We start from the raw sequence: 20497 nt of genomic DNA on the forward strand, positions 1-20497 counted from the left end.
TAAAGGGTTAAACTTGGTATCTTCATTAATTCATAGGTGTGTTTTGGGCGTAACATGCAATAAACCAATCAGATTGTCATTACCATTCCCTTTAAAAGCCAGACGTGTTTATACCTTGGCACATTGCTATTATGATGGTGGATTTGCTAAGCAGAAGACTTTAGAAGAAGAAACGGATTGGAAGTGAAAGCGTGCAAGCAGATCATATCATAATAGGATTTCACATTGTAATATTTTTATCTTTAATCTTCTGCATGTTTGTGTGCTGCCTCTCGTCCCTGTGTGTGTGTGTAACATGCATAATGTGCATGCGGAGTGCACGAGCCTAAAAAACAATGACATGCTGCATTATTGACTTTAGATCAGGTTTTTGTTGGTCAATGGCGCAATCACTGTCCGCATCCTCAAGACAGCAATACGCCAAGAATGCACCTGAACACAACTCCCTATAAGACCAGCACGCACGTGGGCGCACAGATGGGTGCAGGTGCATTTGCTATTCACACCACTTGAGCGCTGGATGGAAAAAAAATGCGTTGGTCTTACACTAGCAAAGACACTTGCGTCGGACTTTGACTTTGTGCTGTCCTGCGCCAGGTGCAAGACAGGGTCCTGTAGGTTATGTATTTGGACAAAGAAACAACAATTTTCGCTTAATATCCATTTATAGGTTTTTCCTGGAACATTTAACTGCATCTTGTTTAAAGAAGAAAACATACAGTATATCGCTTTCAACAAAAAATAACTCTTGTATAAATTAAACATTTAGGGCATCAGACTTTAAAAAGGTTAACCTGAACTTGGCCTGGACTTTTGTTGTTATTAAAGACAAGATAGCAATTTGTCACCGTCTTTTCTGTCTCTTCTCATCCAGACTTTATTCATAAAAGTGATTCTTTTCTATTCTCAGACTCCACCCAGTATAAGGTCAGCAATGAGCCTTTCTAGAGGTGGTGTGGTAAGGTAAAGGTCAACTTAAAAAAAAAAAAGAGGATGAGAGCTTCAGTCACGCACTATGTTGTCTCTTTTAGACTTGGGAGAGTCAACATATTCTTACTGTGTTTGCCCGCTATGCCTGGCTCTATTGCCTCTCTTTTCAATAAGTCACAGTTAATGCCAGTTTTGGTACTTTTATATAAAATCAGGCTCTAGCCGGGTGCACACATCCACAGAAATAGCAAGGGATCTGCGCTCAATATCTTTGTCAGATAGTATTGTAATTGTGTGGGGCTAAGGTGGCAGGAGCAGAGTGTCTTGGTTTGGATATTGCCTGGTTAGATTTCCCTTGAGCCTGATGCAGTGTAAGTAGTCTCTCTAGGTCTCGCTCTCTCTCTCCCCCTCACATCTGTCTATGCCCTTCTTGCTCTTCACCTGTCTCTGTGTCTGTTTATCTTGCTGTCTCACCTTCTGCACCATTGCAGAGAAACAAGTCCTGCATCAGATAAGAAAATGAATGTGTTAATGCATGCACTTCTGAAGAGGCACACACACACACACACACACGCACACACACAATAATTCCACAACCATTCCTTTTTCCGAAACCACAGAAGAGAAAGTTTGCCGGTGCTAATTGAGCATCACAAAAAAGATTCACATGATCCCGTTGTCGTCTCCCACCTAGGCAACTAAATCTACTTGGCTATGGACTGAATTATTTTTATCCCAAGTGGAGACAAAATGTATCCCCCCCCCCCTCAAAGTGATCACTGCTACTTCACCAATAGACCATTTTATATACTAAAAATGGAAGTGTTTTAATCTAAGTAAAGCGGTGTCAAGTAAACAGTCTATAGTGCCATGGAACGATAAAATCGAGCAGCAGTTGCTGGTTGTATTTAACCACCACAGAGCTCCAGGATGCCAGCTAAAAGCAGCAGTTATTCAGCACGCCAAAACGTGACTATGAGCCGGCTATGGCTACAGCTATCAGGGTCAAATACAAAAAATATAAAAAGCACCCTTAGATAAACTGGTTTAGATCTGACACTAAATTAGACTTTTTATAGAACAATAACAGGCACCTGACTAAGTGTCTGTATTTTACGCAATGGTAGAGAGAATGTGTTGTAATTTGGTTTAGAGATGATAATGTCACCACTTTAATCCATCCCTTTTTACACTTACCTATCTCACTTTCTTTGTCGGTTGGTGATTTCTTCCTACTGCTCTCCTCTCTCTCTGCCTGTCTACACTTGGCTCTAAACCGAACGGCCCGGACGAGCCGTCTTGAGACTGAGGGCCATTTTAGGAAATAGGATTAAAAGGGAAAAAGTTCAGAGGTTCACAAGTACAGGAGAGGAATAAGACAGATAGGGACAGTGAGAAGAAGAGAGCACATGGGGAAAAAAAGGGATTATAAAAAGAGATGGAATGTGTGGGAAGGGGTCTGACGCCTCTCATGTTCTTTTGGAGAAGGTGAAAAATGTTGTGCAAAGATGATAGAGTTCGACAGATTGGCTTCAAATGCCTCTCTCTGTATACAGTCAGGGCTGTAAAGATGGAGGTGATGAATAAGTTAGCATCGTTGACTGCTCGTCAGTATTGAACTATGAAGCTGCATACTTCCATTTTGACTGAGGCCAGATGTTTGAAAAGGTCACTTGATGGACCTTTAGTTTCAACTGACAAAAGGCTAATTTTTCAAAGGGCTGCCAGTAAGGGAAATCCAGCTAATGCATCTTCACAGCATCTATAAAAGACTGTGTATGGCGGATGTAGTTTGAGGTCTTTGCACACAGGGTAATGTGTGTGTGTACATGCACATTTAAATGACGACCTCCTGTCATAATATAGACCGTTGTGATGAACTTTGAAGCATGTGTCTGACATTTGCCCAGCATCCCCATGTGATGGTTAATTTGGATGGATAACATCTGGAGCTGAACATAACAACAGCTGATGACTATCATCTTTCTTGGTGTTGTGTGAAAGATGCGTCTTCCTGTTGTGTTATTTGTCACACTACTGTGTTCCCTTTCTGGGGAAGGGCACTGAAAAGAGTTCAGTCTAACTTGTCAATAACAACAAAAACCCTAAAAAGTTAAATATATTCTGTAAACAGTCTACAGCCGATCCTTGATCAAAATAGAAAGGGAGGGGATATCATTAAATGCTGAGCGCTTCATTAAAAACACTCATTCAAGTATAGAAATAATCAAGATGACAGCAAATAACACAATTCAAACACTTGTGTTTTTTCTTTAAAAAAAATTAAAAAAACAGCCATTCACTTGCACACAGGAAAACTAAATAGATAACAAGTATCTGTACTGACAAACAATAATTTTTAAATATCAATTTAAATATTTAAATATCAATAACTGCCTCTTCTGTCCGTCTGTGATCATTGTATGTCTTGAAATTGTTGCAATTGTTATTATTCAGGGTTTCATCTACTCTTCTCCCTTGCTTCAAAAAATCACATGTTGGGGGATGTAACTTGGTACACTTTTTCCACTGCCCTCCCTCCTTCCCCCCGTCACTACCCCTGAACTGTTCTTAGTAAACACAGGTATAGGTACAGACCAGTTAAAAGGGGAAATCCAGGGGGATAAGTCCAGACTAGTAGTTAGACTACCTGTCCAATCTGAGCTAACCACTTCTTCTCTCCATTTAGATAATTACCGTTAGGACACCAAGCAGTCATGTCTGCATGTGTGTGTTTACATTCAACTGAATATCAAGGGTCACAGAGGTTCTCTTCACTTACTAAGGGTATAAACAGCAAACGTTTCCCACCATAATCAGCATACAAATAACGAGCTGTTAGAATTACAAAGAGCTTGTGTAGATGACAGATGAGCAAAGGGAGCGGGTACTGTACAGTATGTACACACACACAGACACACACACACACACACACACACTGTACATAAGTCCTTGAACACAGTATTGTACTTACACACTACTACTACTCACTTACACCCCTGTAACGCACGCACGCATGCGTTTTCTGTTGCGCGACTAAAACAACCTCTGAACGTACACGTTCCACCAAAACAAGTTCCTTCCCAAGGCTTTTTGGCAGCGGCACCTTGGCTCCGCCTGAAGCATAGCGCCACCCGTGAATACTGTAATTGATTAAAAGAAATGCCAATAAACCAGAGCACTCTTTTCTCCCATACTGAAATGCTGTGTGAACTAGCCAGAGCTACCTCCACAGCGCTGTGGAGGAAGGTCTGGTAATGCAACACTACTAGTTGGCTAGCTGGTTGGCCCATAAGTGGATCACCATGCAGTTAGTAAAGTTGCGAATCCAGCAGGCTACTATCAGTGTTTACTCTTATTTGCACAAGCATTTCAAAGGACTTTATATAAATTGTAATTAAAAAAAAAAGATTTAGCAGGCTCTTGCTGCTTACATTGGTAGATGTAAGCTGATTTTCTGAATTGTGTGTCCCTTTAACATAAACATTCTTTTTTTATCCACCTTTATTAGTCAGCTAAAGTATCTTAGAAGACTAGCCAAGGTGTGTACAGCAGGGCAATAATAATATTACATGCAGCTACCGTCATTAGATAAGCAATTGCACTGACACTGCACACTTTAATTTTGAATAACAATAAAACTGCCTGTAAGTCTCACCTTTTAATAACCTGGCAAATTATTACAGAGAATCATAACCAGCTCCTCAGGCCGAGACCTTAATTACACAAGCCTTGCTTTTCCATCATCTGTTAGAAACTCCCAGAGGACAAAAAACACAAGAGGCAAAATGAAGCCTATGACTAGACAAGCCTCAGCCGGTGAGTTTGAAGTTTCCAAGAATAGCAGCGGTAAATGTGATGTAAAATATGGTGAATTGTAGGCCTCCGGTTTATTAGATGTGAATGCCATTACATTTAAGTATTCACATACATAAATTCACAGCCTACTGTGAGGAACATAATATTCATGGGGAAGTCTCAGAAGAGAAAGCATCATCATCGCAGAGGCAAACCAGAGGCAGTAAATGTGCTGATTTACATCTTGAATCGTCTCCATTTAGCAATGTATGAAACCCACACAATATTTCTCTGAACCTCCAGATCCAAATACATTTTATCTTTCAAACATTAAACATGTAGTAATTTAAAGGTCCCATGACATGGGGCTCTTTAAATGCTTAGTCCTTAGTGATCCCCTAATAACATAGCTGAAGTCCCTTTCCCAAAATTCAGCCTTGGTGCGGAATTAGAGCCACTAGAGCCCACAATGAGCTTTCCTTAGTATGTGCCATTTCTGAGTCTGTAGCTTTTGAGGAGGAGAGGTGGGGGGGGAGGCAAGGTGGAGGCTGGGAGTGTGACCTTGACCAACTGCCACTTTGCTCATTTGAAAGCCATGATGTTTCTTTCTCATGGGTGGGCAAAATTCTCTGGGCAAGCAAAAGCAGAGAAAGGTAAGGTAACAAGTACACAGTAACAAGATTCCACATCGGCCCATCTGAGCTTTCATTTACTTAAAGGCAGAGCAGGACACCCAGGGCTCGGTTTACACCTATCGCCAGTTCTAGCCACTGGGGAATCATAGGAAGGCTGGGGGAACGAATATTAATGTTAAAAAACCTCATAAAGTGACATTTTTAGGCCATGGGACCTTTAAGAATACTGTGGGCTCTATAATGTTTTATGGATCTTTTGAAGCTTGTGTTTTCAAAGATTGTGGAAAAAGATAGCACTGCGCTGCTAACAGCTAGCCATACTTGTGACAAACAGAAGATGTACACACTGAGCAATCATGTTGACAGTGGGTCAGAGCCATCTTTTAAGCGTCAAAACAGAGATTCATGGTGGTTTATTCTTTTAAGAGTACAATCTGCATTCCAAATTTAAAGCTGCTCTTCTAAATTTTTTTCATATTGACAATGTATCAATTGACCAGTACGTGAAAATGGCTCACTTAAACAGACAAACAAACAAAAACAGAATAATCAACCGAGTCTCCAAATAAAGAAATAATTCCGTGAACAGTCTACAGCTGATTCTTGATCAAAATAGAAAGGGAGGGGATATCATTAAATGCCGAATGCTTCATTAAAAATATTCAATCAAGTAAAGAAATAATCAAGATGACAGCCAGTAACACAATTCAAACAATTATTGTGTTGTTAAAAAAAACAGCTATTCAGTTGCACACAGGAAAACCAAATAGGTAACAAGTATCTGTATTGACAAACAAGAACATTAGGACTCCTTCTTAAAAGTTCCCCTCAGCTCTACAAAGCTTAAAGCTCTAAATCCGCCTGTACGCTTCCTGCTCAGCCCCAACAACAAAGTGGAGCACTTATAAATTGGTGGAGACTAAAAACAGACTCAAAAGAGATTAAATATTGGATTTACATTCGCCAGATAGCCAGAAACATTAATCCATTTGAATGCTAATGTTGCTTAATGTCTTCTCAATGTTTAATTACCGTAATTCCTCAAATAGAAGCCATCTCTCAAATAATGGCCAGGGGCGCGGTTGGCACAAACAGGAAATAGATACATTAAGTGTTGAGTTTGTATTAACAGCAGTTGTAACAGGGAAAACGGGAGCAGATCAAAAAATGTCTTTGTGCTAAAATATTAACCAATATACTTATCTAAACAGAGGAAATTTGAAATAAAGGACTGCCTCCAACACAAGACTGCTTCAGATAAAGGCCTGCTACATTCTGCAATTGAGGTAAATAAATAACCCGGTCAGTATTGTTATCAATTTAGCCATATCAAGCTTGTAAGGAGACAATGTATCAGTGTTTGCTTGTTTCAATTGCCCTTGAGTGGCAAAAAAATGGTTTAAACAGTAATGCAGAAATTCCAAACACAATTGAAGGGCTGCCATCAAATAACAAAGACCACTGAGGTACTGTTTCTGCAATGTTTAGTTTGAAAAGAAAATTGAGTAAAACAGGTCAATGTGCTTAATTATGGTTGAGAAGCACACATAATGGGTTTTGAATGTAGCTGTAATTTATTTAGTCTAAAATATTGAAGATGTCTTTAAACTTAAGCTAAATTTAGACATAATGTAAATTATTATTCCCCCTCCGAGAGGCTTGATATCGCTGCATGAATTAGATTGCTGAAGAAAACCAGGCCAATGATCCAAGATTACCGTTTCTTATTCTGGGAAACTGAATGCAAGGTCCTGTGGGTCCACAACCCAAATGAGTATGCACGGATCAACAATGTGCTCAACAGAGCAAACCGTGACTCACTCACACCTACTTCTCAGTTCCCTTCATTGTGAGACGTTCATGTGTGACAGGGAAGCAAACAAGGTACTTCTGCTGCTGAAGAACAACCTTTAATCCCAGAAGGGTTAGCAATGCGATGTGGGCGTAAAATAGATGAGATGCAGCAGGGAGGTTTGTCATTTAGTAAACAGTAAAGCTCATATCCCAATCAATGTGAAACTTGCAAGGGGCCAAATTGTTTGGCAACATTTACACAAGCAGACCAGCAGAGAAACAAAATATGCTGTTAATTCCCATAATCTATTGTGGGAACCAAGAAACTAATATACAATGTGGAAACTGTTGGATAAAAGCCATGATATCCTTTGGGATGTTCTTTACTGTGATTACGGGTACTTTGTTGCTGACGTTGTTCCTGTTCCTATTGCCCTCTCAGGTATTACTGCCGTAGTCAAACACAAGAACCAGAATGCCCCATAAAAGATCACATAGCGGCTATATCCTCAAAAGAGTGGTCTGTTCTCCACTGGGAACCAGTTAAGTAGCAATCTGTACCGTGTCTGTCAGAGTCAAACAGACAGTGTTAGAGTTAAAGGCACTCAAAAGTGAACTACTTCCAAGCCACTGTGGTAATGGGTAAATAAAACTCTGAAGCAAAAACAGGAGTTCTTGTTTTCAGGCTCTAGGGTGGAATCATACAGATGGAAAAAACAAAGAGGGAGCACTCGCCTAATATTTCAACTGATGATTTAATGTGTGCATAATGAAAAATAATATATCCCTCATAAATATCTTCTGGGTGGATTTGGTGCCATGTGCCCCAAGTGTGCACTGTATCATGATATTGCTGTGTCAGGGTAGTAAATGGCTGGCAAAGCAGAGCATAGCCTGTCTGCCTCATTCTACTTCTTATGGTCTCTCTGTGCCCATTTTATAGTGGCAGCACTTAAAACACTGACATGCCATAAGTCTACACTTTCTGTAGCCAGAAGCTGGAACATTGATAGTCTAGAAAAGGTGGAGATGGAGCTGAGAAAAGTGGAAGGACAGGACGTAAAATGTGGCAAGAATCAAGGAGGGGACAAAAAGGGTGTGTGCATACATTCATGTGTGTTGTACGTTTGTTTTACATACAAATGCTTTTGTTTTGAGTCATTGCTCGAGGCAGAACACATTAGTATAAATGGAACTATTAGCGAAACACGGAGGGTGAAAGTAGGAATTCAAATTATAATGTTGCTTGCTAGCCACTAACTTTCTCTCCATCTGCATAATTACAGTTAGGACACCAAGCAGCCGAGTCCGTGTTTGTGTATGTACATCCAACCGAATATCAGAGGTCACAGAGGTTCTCTTCATTTGCTAAGGTAATAAACACCAACCGTGTTTCCCACCATAATCAGCATACAAATAACGAGCTGTTTTAATTACAAAGAGCTTGTGTACATGACAGATGAGCAAAAGGGAGCGGGTACTGTACAGTGTGTCTACGCAAGCCAGTCCATACCATTTGGTGCCTCGTTCACACACACACACACACACACACACACACACACACACACACACACACACTCACACAAACACACAAGTTCTTGAACACAGTATTTTATGCATGTGTGTGTGCGTTGTATGGTTGACTAAAATCAAACTTACATACAGATGTGTGTGTGTGTGTGTGTGTGTGTGTGTGTGTGTGTGTGTGTGTGTGTGGGGGGGGGGGGGTGTATTGCATGGTTGACTTAAATCTTTCTGAAAGGTAGTGGAGTGGAAGTATAATGTAACTACTCCACAGGTGTCTGTATCATTAGATGGTGGCTCATTAAAAGAGTCACTGGGTAAATGTGTCTGTTGTGTGTGCACAGGTCTGCAGTGTGTTTGTGCACGAGTGTGGTGATTATAATCAAAGTTGTTGGAAAGCCTGTCCACGCCCCCAACAGGTAGACTGGGACACTGCGCTTTAATGACTGTTCAGAGAAAAAACTGACTTTCTTCCTGAATAATTATCCTGTTTGTGAGTTTGTGAAGAGAATGTGAGTACATGTAGAGCCTGTTATTTGTATGACTGCAGAATAAATATGTTAGTTTTTTTAACTTTATTGTTTTAATGATTCAGATCGGAGACTTGTTACACTAACTATGATGCAAGCCTTTTTTTCCTTTTGTGTAGTTTTTTCAAGGCTTGCTATTTGGCTTAATCATCGATTACTCCGCTAATACGTTATCACCTCAGTTAATGTCACCGCCTGAGATTTTCTCTGAGTGTTATTATGTTTAAGTTCAATGTTAGGTCTATTCTAGCATGTTATTGTGTAAGGAATCTTCATTTCTGTCCTCTCCGTGTTCACTGTATTGCAATTGAATGCCTCATGTCAGTTGAGCTAAAGCTAATATTGTGGATTGGAAGGTTATGGCTGTTGTTTTTTTTTAACTTAGTGACTTCATTAACACCATATTCGTTATCATTATCATAATTATTGTAATATTATTATAGATGCATCATCATTGTCATTATTATAATGTAGCTTATATTATTCTTCTTCAATGTAATCTTACTTATTTTATTATTTCTTATAGACCACAAACACAAACTCAAAATACCTAGTCTTGACATGATCTGCAGCAAATGAAAATCAGCTCTGTTCTGGAGCCTGATTCTGTGATTTTTCCGCCTAAATTAGCTAAATTGTGGAAGGTCCTAACCCCTCGGTTAAAAAAGTTATGAGTTTCTTTCTTGTTCTGGCTGTTACCTCTATTTCTAAAGGGCTACTACGCTATACTGAAAAACTACATGTTTTAATGTTACTGCCTCATCAGCTAATGTGTGATATACAATGCAATAGCCCCTTGCTGTAAGGAATGGCAGCTATAGCCTTGAAGATGTATTCATCTGCTGTCAGTGAGGAATGTGAACAGTAATGCATATGCACCCGTTTTTAACTGTGAGAAGGCGAAGCACGATGAGGCGGGAGGTAGTCAACCTTTTCTGATTGAATAAAGGTTAAAACATATGCAAACATATAGAGTTTACCACATATACAGAATATATTCAAGAAAACAAACACATGCACACGTACATGATTCAGTCAACGCAGTGAAAGCCCATAGAGGTGTAAATAACTCAAGACAAGAGGGAAAATACTTTATATCAATACTACTCAACATTGGAAGGAGCATATTTCTCCTTGCATCCGCTGCATTGACAACTTTACGGTCCACTGGTTAGACACCTAAAGTTAATCATTCCAATGAGAAACGTTTTGATTGACAGCAAAGGATGGTGTATCGAGCGGCCGTTGGCTCTGCTGACTGAGGCATGAATACGTTTTTTGGTTGGTCATAATTTAGCTTTTTGAACAGAGCATCAACATAATTTATTAAAGGCAAATGCCAAGCATTCACAAAGTTGAGTATTTGCTCATTTTTCTATTTTATATCATTGTATATTGAATACCTTAAGATTTTGGCAGGTAACTTGGCAGAGGTGGGAGAAATAGTCAAGGTATTTTAAGTAGAATTAGTAATACTCACACGCATTAACAATTTTACTTGAGTAAAAGTACAGCATCAGTGTCAGTATCAAAACACACTTGACGTTTCAAAAGTACCCATTATGCAAAATGGCCCATTTTGTTATATGATTGGACACCATAGGGATGTGTGAGGTCTTTTTTTATAGCTATACATCATCATGTGTTTGTTCATTGTATTTTGTATGAATATTTAGATTAGCGATAAACAATTAAAATTCATTTGGAGTAAAAGGTATACTAGCCTTTGAAACAGTGCAGTAGCAGTATAAAGCAGCAGAAAACACAACTACTCCAACGAAGTAGAAGTACCCCAAAATTGTACCTAAACAGATGTAATTAGTTACTTTTCACTACTGTTGGTCAGACCCAACCATTTTCTGACAGTTTGTAGATCAAAAAAATTATTTAAAAAAAAAACTGATAATGAAAATTGAAGCTTTACTTAAAATAGCCCAAAGTGACAAATGAATAACTAAGTTCCACAGTTATGGGATAGAGACCTGAAGAAGTATGATGCAGAAGCAAAAAAACATTCTACAACCAAACCCCTCTTAGTGACAATCCTTGAAGCTACAGTAAGAAGGCAGTAAATGTAGGGTACTTATGCACCGTCCCCTCCCATCATACATCAGTGCTCTTGAGTCTATGTTGCCATCTGTGCATCTCATATTAAAGCAAAACTGATTATTGTAACCATGTCTTCAATTTTGTTTTCAGAATGTGTTACATGTCAGCCATTAATGTCACATCAGAGTTATGTAGCGTGATGCCTCATGTAGGGCTGTGGTAAAAACAATTTCCACACGAAGAATTACACACATACCACCACATTACTGCTAGATACAAGCTGCTATTTAGCATCAGCATGCTTTCCGCAAAAGACAGCACGATAGGTACATCAGTTGTAGAGTAAACTTCATTATTTAACGTTTCCTAATATACAGGAATTCAGCCGCAGGTATGACCTGAGTAAAACAATAAATCAAGGTGTCAGCCAGCAGTGGGAAACAATAGGCGTCCCTCATTAACTGCAGCAGTTGTAGCGGCTGGCAGACTGGTGCTGCATCAGGCCCAGGGCATTCTGGGGTCAGTATGGAGGATAATCAAATGTGTAATTATATCAGGAATGTCCCTCAAGCACAGTGACAGGCAGGGGCAGGGGATCTCTGACCAGTATCAGACACAAAACACGGAAGACTTACAGTACAGATAGAGACGATGAGAAACAGAAGACAGATGAATGGAAGAAAAGGAATGAAGTAAACATGAAGGAACATTTCAAGAAAGCTGCTGCTGGAGAGAAGCACAGCTCTTGTAATAATGACAAAGCAATGTGGGAGAATTAGAGTGACAATCGTGGAGAGACAATGGAGTACATCAGACACTGACATGCAAATAGATAACACAGGCACAAACTTGTTGTGAAAAAAAAAAACTGAAGACAAGGAGACCAGCTCGGCATTCATAGCTGGTGTATGAAAGAGGGGTGGGGGTGGGGTGGTGGAGGAAGATCAATCATGTGGAATAGCAAAAAGACCTTTCAACAAACTGGCTTTCATCTTCTGACAGTGCAACAAACTGGTCCTGATGTGAAACTTCTTCCTGAGGAGCAGGGGCCCCTGCCTCTAATAACTCCCCTCTGTGAACAAGCTAAATCTTTAATGGAGGGCAAGTTCAACTAAAAAACCCTCTCCTGTAGCATGCACAAAGCACGCATGGGCAAAAGCCATGGGAAAGTTAAAAGAAAACAGCACCCTTTCTGAAAAAAGCTTAGCGGGAAGACGTTTTTTGCAAGTGCACGTACAGCACATATACAGCAGCTATTCACGTTCAGACACTCACTCAATTATCAAAAACACAGAGAAAAATGGCTATGTGCAGAGAATTATATCATGAGCTATTTAAAAAAAAAACATGATTTATATTCCATTCCTCTGGCAACACTTGCCTCTAAATATTTATTAAGTAATTAAAATAAAAGTTAAAAAGCCTCTGAAGCTTGAGATCCTGTGGTGGTGTTGTGGATAAAAAGCACAGCTCAGTTACAATTAATTCTGTTTAAAAGCCAAAACTTAAATGAATTCTGTCTCAAATACATTTTGGGAGTGAATTTTGGGATGCTTTTCAACATCCCGCATTTGGGAAACATGAATGCTTACCTAGCTGATAATGTTGCTCCTAGAGGGCCCTTTACCTTCATAAATGACCTGTACAATCTTAACCTGTAAAGTCAAAAACAAGTGTTGCTCCCATGTATTTATTTATAGATGCAAAGCACTTGCCTGTCAGACAACTATTGAAGCTAAACCTAACTAAGGGCTATGCTTGCTGCATTGTAAGGATATAATAAGGCACAGTTGTGCTTTGAGCTAAATGCTAATGTCAGAATACTAAGATGCTCACGATAAATGGCTATGTTGCAGATATAATGGTTATCATCTTTATTTAGCATCTTAGCATCCTAAGACTTTCTTGAATGTCTGCATATAACTTCATGGCAATCCATGGAAGATCTGTTGAGATATTTCAGTTTGAACCGACCAATCGTGTGACAGGCACCACTGGAAGGAGATTTTGATATAGTTGTCACACTTGTTATTGCAACACACAAGCATGTGTGCCACTCTTTTTTGCTTATGCGCCCGGTGGGCAACCTGCATAGGAATGAATGGGGCACCATAAACGGAGCATTGATTTATCTAGAATATATCCATGGACCAAAATTACATCACCAACATCCCTGGAGCTACACTGCTTTTATTACCAAGCTAGAAGGTGTATTTGATGGCAGCTCACCTGTTGAGATGACACATAAGATGCATGCCTATCAAACCAGCTACCTTCATATACCCAAAATCTGTTGGTCTACAACATCTTCTTTAACTTATACATGCTCTTTCCATTAGTTAATTCAAATTTGCCTTGTGTATTGCTGTGTATTTAGTTTAACAACACTCTGTATGCTTTACTGTGAGGCTAATCTTCCACCAGGTCAGTCAATAAAATGTGGAGCATGAGTCATTCAGGACATAATGTCATTTCTCTGTCATGTTTAATTGCTTCCATCATGACCCAACACACAGCGGGCACAGTGCTGTGCAATGTGCAGGAATAAGTACCTGCGCTAAGGGTGTGCTTCACAGTAACAAGCACCGCTTCCCAGAACTTTCACCACTAGCTAAAAACAAACAATACAAAGTTTTTATGTGTCTAAGTTCTCCTACTTGGCACTGAGACAATCACTTTTAATTACTGACAGTTCAGGGGAAAAAAAGAAAAGAAAAATGCGACAAGAGGGAAATAGATAGGCTGACATTTTGGCAGGCAATCAAGCATAAAACGACTAATGGCACCAATTACAAGTGATGTGGGGTGGGTTAATCAGTGTTTCTTATACAAGGCTTGCTTTTGATTTTCAAATAACTTAAAAAAAAAATTGTTTTACAGTGGATGGCTACCATGTATGCCTTGTCAGTGATTGTGAGGGGAGGGCCATAAGTGTTCAGGAGTACAATGACATTATTAGAGTAGAAGTCCTCCATGGGTGCAACCGAAATAAGAAGTTATGCTTATACTTTGACCCTGTAAAAACTAATAAGGGCACAGAGAATATACGATCACAACACAGAGTACATCTTGTCCTAAAACAAATGTGAGAAACTGTTTTCACTGTACACATTCCTAAATCAAATAAGGAAGTAAAGTTGAACGTGAATATTTGGATAGAAAATTTTCATTTAAGAATAAGGGAATGTTTCTTATTTGATTACATGTTTCTATTCTCATTATGAAATAATAATCTTTCATGCTCCCTTGATCCATTTTCATTGGTAATCAGTTGATGAATGACTTGGAGACAATGCCCTAATGCAAACACCACCTTTTTGAACACTGTGTGTCACTTCTGTGGTTATAACAATTTCAACCCAAAGTCATTAACAGTTCCCCATCAATCATGTCTGACCCCAAAGTGAGAGATATTACAATAATAATGAATGATCAGGTGTGGTGTTGCGCTGTTGCTAAGTACACCGCCATAAATCCTGGATACACTAACTATGATCCAGGACTGGTATAATATACATAATTTCCTTTTATGTACCTTCTCGTTGCACCCCATTTCTCTGAAAATGTCCTTGGTATCCCTCTCTCTTTTTACTTAACGCCTTTCTCTCGCTCTCTTTATGTCCGTATTAATGCATCTATGGTACCGTGCGTTCTGAGGTGAGGCAGTGAAACAAATATTCTTTTTATATTGGTCACTCTTGCTCCTGGCAGCTGGCTTTGTCTCACATAAACATACAGCAATAACTCGCAAGGGAATGAGCGTTGTAATAGTTAAGCACTAAACTACTGAATTTTAATTAAGAGCATTGGCATTGTGAATTTACCGTGTTACAGTGTTATTTCAATATGTCAGATGTTGAGAAGTGCTCACCTTTAAACCCTACTGTCTGCCTGAACGGTATAAAGAAAGATTCTTTTGAAAGAGCAGAATACTGAAGTTGAATTATTGTACACTAGAGACAAACTAAAACCAGTGGATGAAACACAGAGGGTTTCAGAATAAATGTTTTAACACCTAGTACCCAGAAGGGAAAACCTCAAAATCAATTATTTTCTATATATAGGCTACTGCAAAGCGTATATGCTATGTTGAAATGTCAACAGAACATGGGACAGACTAGTAAACTGGAAGCTACTGTGTCTTGCTGGGGCCACAGCTGCATCAATGTTATACCTGTGTTTCCCTGATATTTTTGAGCAAACTATAAATACAGGCTAATTAATACTTTAAACCTCTGCTTCTCCACAAAAGCCTTTTTAAGTCAATTAACTTCCCAAACATAAACAGTCACAATTAAAGTCCTCATTTACCAAATTGAAAAATACAAATAACACATGAACACATTTTTTTAAAGTAAATAACTTCCACTCTTACTTTGTTTGTGCCAAATCCCTAATTGACTTAAACTATTATTATTGTGTGCAAGTAACTGTGTTCTAAGCACAAAGTAGGCTGGGGTCATACAAAACGGTGGCATTATTGGAAGTTATTTCAGGTAAAGTATCAGGGAACAGTATTGTATAATATTAACACATTACGGTGTCTGCTCTAATGCATTTAACTAATAAGCCCACCACCACATTACCTCAAAACTGCATAATGGTCCCCCTGGCAACAAACAGTGAGCCAAACTCTGAGTGTCATTTTTCTCTTCTCCATTACACGTGCGTACAGTAAGTCTGGAGCCAGTGCTCCGGCATGTTTATGGGGTAATAGCTAGTCTCAGAGTACTGTAAGTGTCCTATGGCTATTGATCCAGGTTGGTAAGATTGTAAGCGAATGCTGGGAAGCAGAAGGGGTGTGCTCAGGAGTCTGGTCTGTCCACGCCGTCTGGGCTCCTGCATGTCCGGAGGTGGTCAGGGAGGCTAGAGACAGCAGCAGACTGAGTGGAACCAGCGGCGACTCATACAATGACTTTTTAATAGCTTCTCATATCACTATAAACTAATGAATGTGTCTCTGTGCAGTGAAACCTTACCCGCTGCTTCTGGTTTAAAAAGGCACAAAAGAGCAAACTATTGAGCGCTGGGGTTTCATCGACCAATGGGGTCAATTTTGTTATATAGAGTTCAGGATGTGATTTCACACCAATATACCATTTTACAGCTCAGTTCTGCAAGATGCATGAACTTCATTAAGTTTACATGACTGACGGGATCCCAACTATGCCGAGACCTGCCCTTAGTGGCAAACAGTGTATTGACGGCTAAGCTCTCTGCAAATTTCCCTTTCTTATTTCGCATCATAGGGCTTGAGCTACAGTAATGCCTCAAACCCTAGTGGGCATCTGGCAGCCAAGGACTCTCCGGAGACCTGTCAAAGCAATCTGTTTTTCTCTACCACGGGTCAGAGGCCAGAACACTGAGCACACACGCACACACAACATATCACATATGACTAGAGTGCCGGTGCTGTGCCTCCAGCTACTCCACCTGTGCCACTATTTCCCCTCTGCCTCTCTGCTCATCTTTCCTCATTATCTTGCTTTATTCCTTTCCATTTTCTCCCTTTCTTGTTCACTCGCATTGTTTTGTTTTTGCTCTCTTTCCTTCAGCTTCATTAAGAGATCTGCACATGTTCATTCACTGCTGCATCCCGCTCTGGTGTCCTTGACAGCCAGAGTTGGAGGTAAGAGTGAGTTTGTTGTATTCATGCATCCCTTTGCATCTCCCTGGGTAAAACTAGATGAAATGTGCTTCGACTAACCTTGACGTTGCTCAGCTCCCTCTCAGATTTATTTTTTCCCGGCAGAAAAAAAGAAAATGGCCGACTGGCAGTCCAGTGTGAAGCACTCGGAGTAAAAATTCTGTAATTGGGGGCCCTGAGCAGGGAGTCATCACTGCATGACAAGGAGAATTATAGCTTGAGGTTATGAAAAAAGTATTTTTGGGTAAGGGGGGATGCAATTTCAATATCCCGCATTAGCTATGCTCATTTTCTTTCTCCTTTCTTCCTCTCTCCCTCACTTCTTTTTTCAAAATACAACCAGGCTCCCATTCACTGATTGAATGAGTGCCACATCCGCTATGGGGATTCTCCTCCGCCTTCATTACCACGACCAGCTTTAATTCATACCTTAATAAAAGGAACCTTTGCTTTCACAACAGGGGATGCTATTACTCTCTATATTTCATTACATTATTACCATCTGAGGTGTGTAGTTATGTTGTGGATGTCAGCGTTTAGGCTTTGTGAACCCTCAGAGACCCACAGTGTTAATGAGCAAGGTTAGGGCACACTGTTTTGTCAGAGCAGTGAAGCCATTTGCTCCTGAATGACATTTCCTTTGTGGGTATGAGCCCATATTAGCTCCTAATGTGGCATTTCACCCAAGGCCCAACATTGTATTAATTTTTTAAATGTAAAAGTGAAACTGTGGGAGACTTTATTAACTGTGATATTACCATACACTTTATCTATCTTTAGATAAGAAAAAATATCTATTTTACTATTTCAGACACAGGTATTCACTTCGTCTTCACCTTAATCACATCTTTCAGGCACTGAGCCATAGATGGAGTCTCTGAGGGAGGAATCTCGCTGACAGGAAATTATGAAAAAGAATTAATTTGACCTTTGCTTGCAGCAAGAAAAAGAGAAGGAGAGAGAAAGAGAGCAGGGATAGAGGGGAGGGTGGATGAATGGAGTCAAGGGAGGTTTAAGGAGGAAGTGCCTCTGCAGAGGGCAGGATCCTGAGGAGAGCTCGGATAATGAGAGCTCTCAGCTCCCCACACACTGGAGCAAGACATCTGATTCACTGGAAAGCCAAAAGGAAGGACAGAAGTCACCCTCACCTCCTTTAGTTCTCAGAATGAACGGTTTCAATAGAGACTTTGAGAGTGCTGTTGGCCTCCCACATGGCTCCAAGTGACTGAATTGTGAATATTTTTGTTCAAATATTGAGCAACAAATCTGATACAGCATGAGCTATAAAGGTTTAAACTGTTTCAAACCCACTGTTCACACAAGGCTTGCTCCTAAAGTAATTGGTGACTCTAGCCATCAGTCAACATATGAATAACGCTAGGCTATCAGTCCTGATTGTAACACCTTGTTACAAGTGTTTTATAGAGGAACAAGCAATGTGTGTGTATCAAAGTTTGATTTCACTCTCCTTAAAAAGGGAAACACTGTAATGAGTCCCTGGATTGCAAATAATATGCTGTTATTTATTGGTATTATTCATATTACAGATCTTGAACCTTGACCTTTATGAACTACTCTGTGTAAAGGTTGTTGTACTTTATACATTTTCACCTATGTTTTTTAAAGTGCCGGTAATGTGAAAAAAAATTTTTTTTCTGGGATTTGGGATGCGGTTTTGTGTCTCTGGTGCTTCCATACAAAATCAAACAACAACAAACTATCTAGCTGATGTGATCTTACCTAGCTAATGTGCATGGGCAACTCTCAACAAAGATAGGATAGAAGTGAGACGTCTCACTCCTTAGCTAAAACAGAGACCTAAACACAGTGAGGAAAGAGGATCTGCAGCAATGCAATACAACAAAAATATGATGTTTTTTGAAGATAAAACCATGTAAACCTATTCTGGTACAACCTCAAAATACAATTATGAACCTGAAAATGAGCATATGGTCACTATAACACGTTTCATGCTGTTGAAAGCCAATTCTTCCAGATTTTAACAAATTGCACTTTATATGAGAAATTGTCTAGGCATACCTAAAGTCTACCTATAATTTATCATGAATCTTCTTTATTTGCTGTAAGTATTTCTTCATTTTCAAGTAGCCCTCAAAAAGAAAGTGCACTACATTAATATTCGAAGCAAATACAAGACTTTGAGAGTCAGATTAGACTAATAGAAATAAAGGCAAATTGGATTTGATAGGATATTTCTAAACTATTTAGGGTCACTTTCAGAAGTTCCAATTATTAATATATATATCATCTTTGAAGTTGAACTTAAACTATAAAAGACAACTGAAAATTGTTTTGCCAGAAAAGCCATCAGTACAGCAACATTTGTTAGATATCTGCAAAGTAAATTATGTTTTCTATATGTACTAATAGAGTAAGTTATATTTTGGCAGACATGGTGAGATAGTTCCACAAAAATTCGCACATGCTCACACAGCATTACCGAGGGAAGCTAACAATGTTCTCTCTTCAGACCGGTTAGTATTTAACAGTTCTTGATTTGGCTGCTCGTTATCCCACAATCACAAGACTTTAAAATGAAGTGTTAATCTACATGTAGCTGGGGAAAACGTAGAAGCCAGAGTGTGCAGTTCTTTTCTTTTTTTGTGCTTAGCTCAGTCAAGTTTCCCCATTCACTCACGATCTTCATGTCAGCAAATGCAACATAGTAAACTAGTTAAAAACCATAACAAGTAGACAGAGGAGGAAATCCTGTTCAGAGAAGCTTTCTGACTGTAGAGATTTCCTTTATGAAGCAGAGAGATAATTCATTAAAGTGCCTGGAGCAAGGAAAGCAAGACCTACTACAGCACAACAGGAAAGCTTTCTTCATTCACTCCCCCGGAGCCACAGTTATCTACAAAAGTTTTGAACTTTTTCACCCTCGGAATTGAAATCTTGACTACGAAATTGGGACTATTGTGACTGAGATTCAACCTTAAAGAAATGACTGCAGCTCTTGTTATCTTGAAGCATATTTTAATAACGACAACTACACTATGTAAAGAAAAAAAAAAAAAAAGTGCTCAAATAGGACTTTTCATTAATTATAAAAATGTTAATGTTTGCTTGTGTATATTCTGCGATTGACTGGCGACAGCATTGCAATATTTTTACATTAATGCTACCTCTTCAAAGAACACGCATTATGCTTTTTTATCTTTTCTGATCTAGAAATGTTGATATAATGTTGTATAGTCATTTTAAACCATACCAAAGTGTCAAAACAATAAGGTAAATGCATTTAGATGTGAGCCCTGCAGGCAGCTTGGGTTAGCTCTGCCCAGCTCTGACTGCTCGGCTCTTAATGGATCTCATTGACTTTACTGTATTTGTCTTAGTCAATGAAATCTAATCTACATGGTCATGCTGCTTCAATTCAGACCTGGGTGATGAGCGAGGGGAGGAGGAACCTAAACCAAGCTTGTAGAAAGTGGCTGAGAGATTTCCGACGATCTACACAGTTCTTTGTGTGGTTGGAGTCCTAAATCAGAAACAAGGACCAGAAAGGGACGTTTGATACTGGATAAGCAGACAAAGATGGATGGATGGACCAGAAAGGTAGTACATTA

General features: G+C 39.4%; 1 protein-coding gene and 1 long non-coding RNA gene across 6 annotated transcripts in view; one reads left to right on the forward strand and one right to left on the reverse strand.

The window, feature by feature from the left end:
- The window catches only part of samd12 (sterile alpha motif domain containing 12), a 92127-nt gene that overhangs the window by 29067 nt on the left and 42563 nt on the right, over window positions 1-20497 (reverse strand). The gene's annotated exons all lie outside the window — the stretch shown is intronic.
- Window positions 372-18734, forward strand: LOC117956797. Its single transcript, XR_004659368.1, has 3 exons — window positions 372-465; window positions 2060-2066; window positions 18724-18734. It is a non-coding gene; the product is annotated as an uncharacterized LOC117956797 (long non-coding RNA).

This window comes from Etheostoma cragini, chromosome 14, assembly GCF_013103735.1.
Source record: "Etheostoma cragini isolate CJK2018 chromosome 14, CSU_Ecrag_1.0, whole genome shotgun sequence".
Lineage (NCBI taxonomy): Eukaryota > Metazoa > Chordata > Actinopteri > Perciformes > Percidae > Etheostoma > Etheostoma cragini.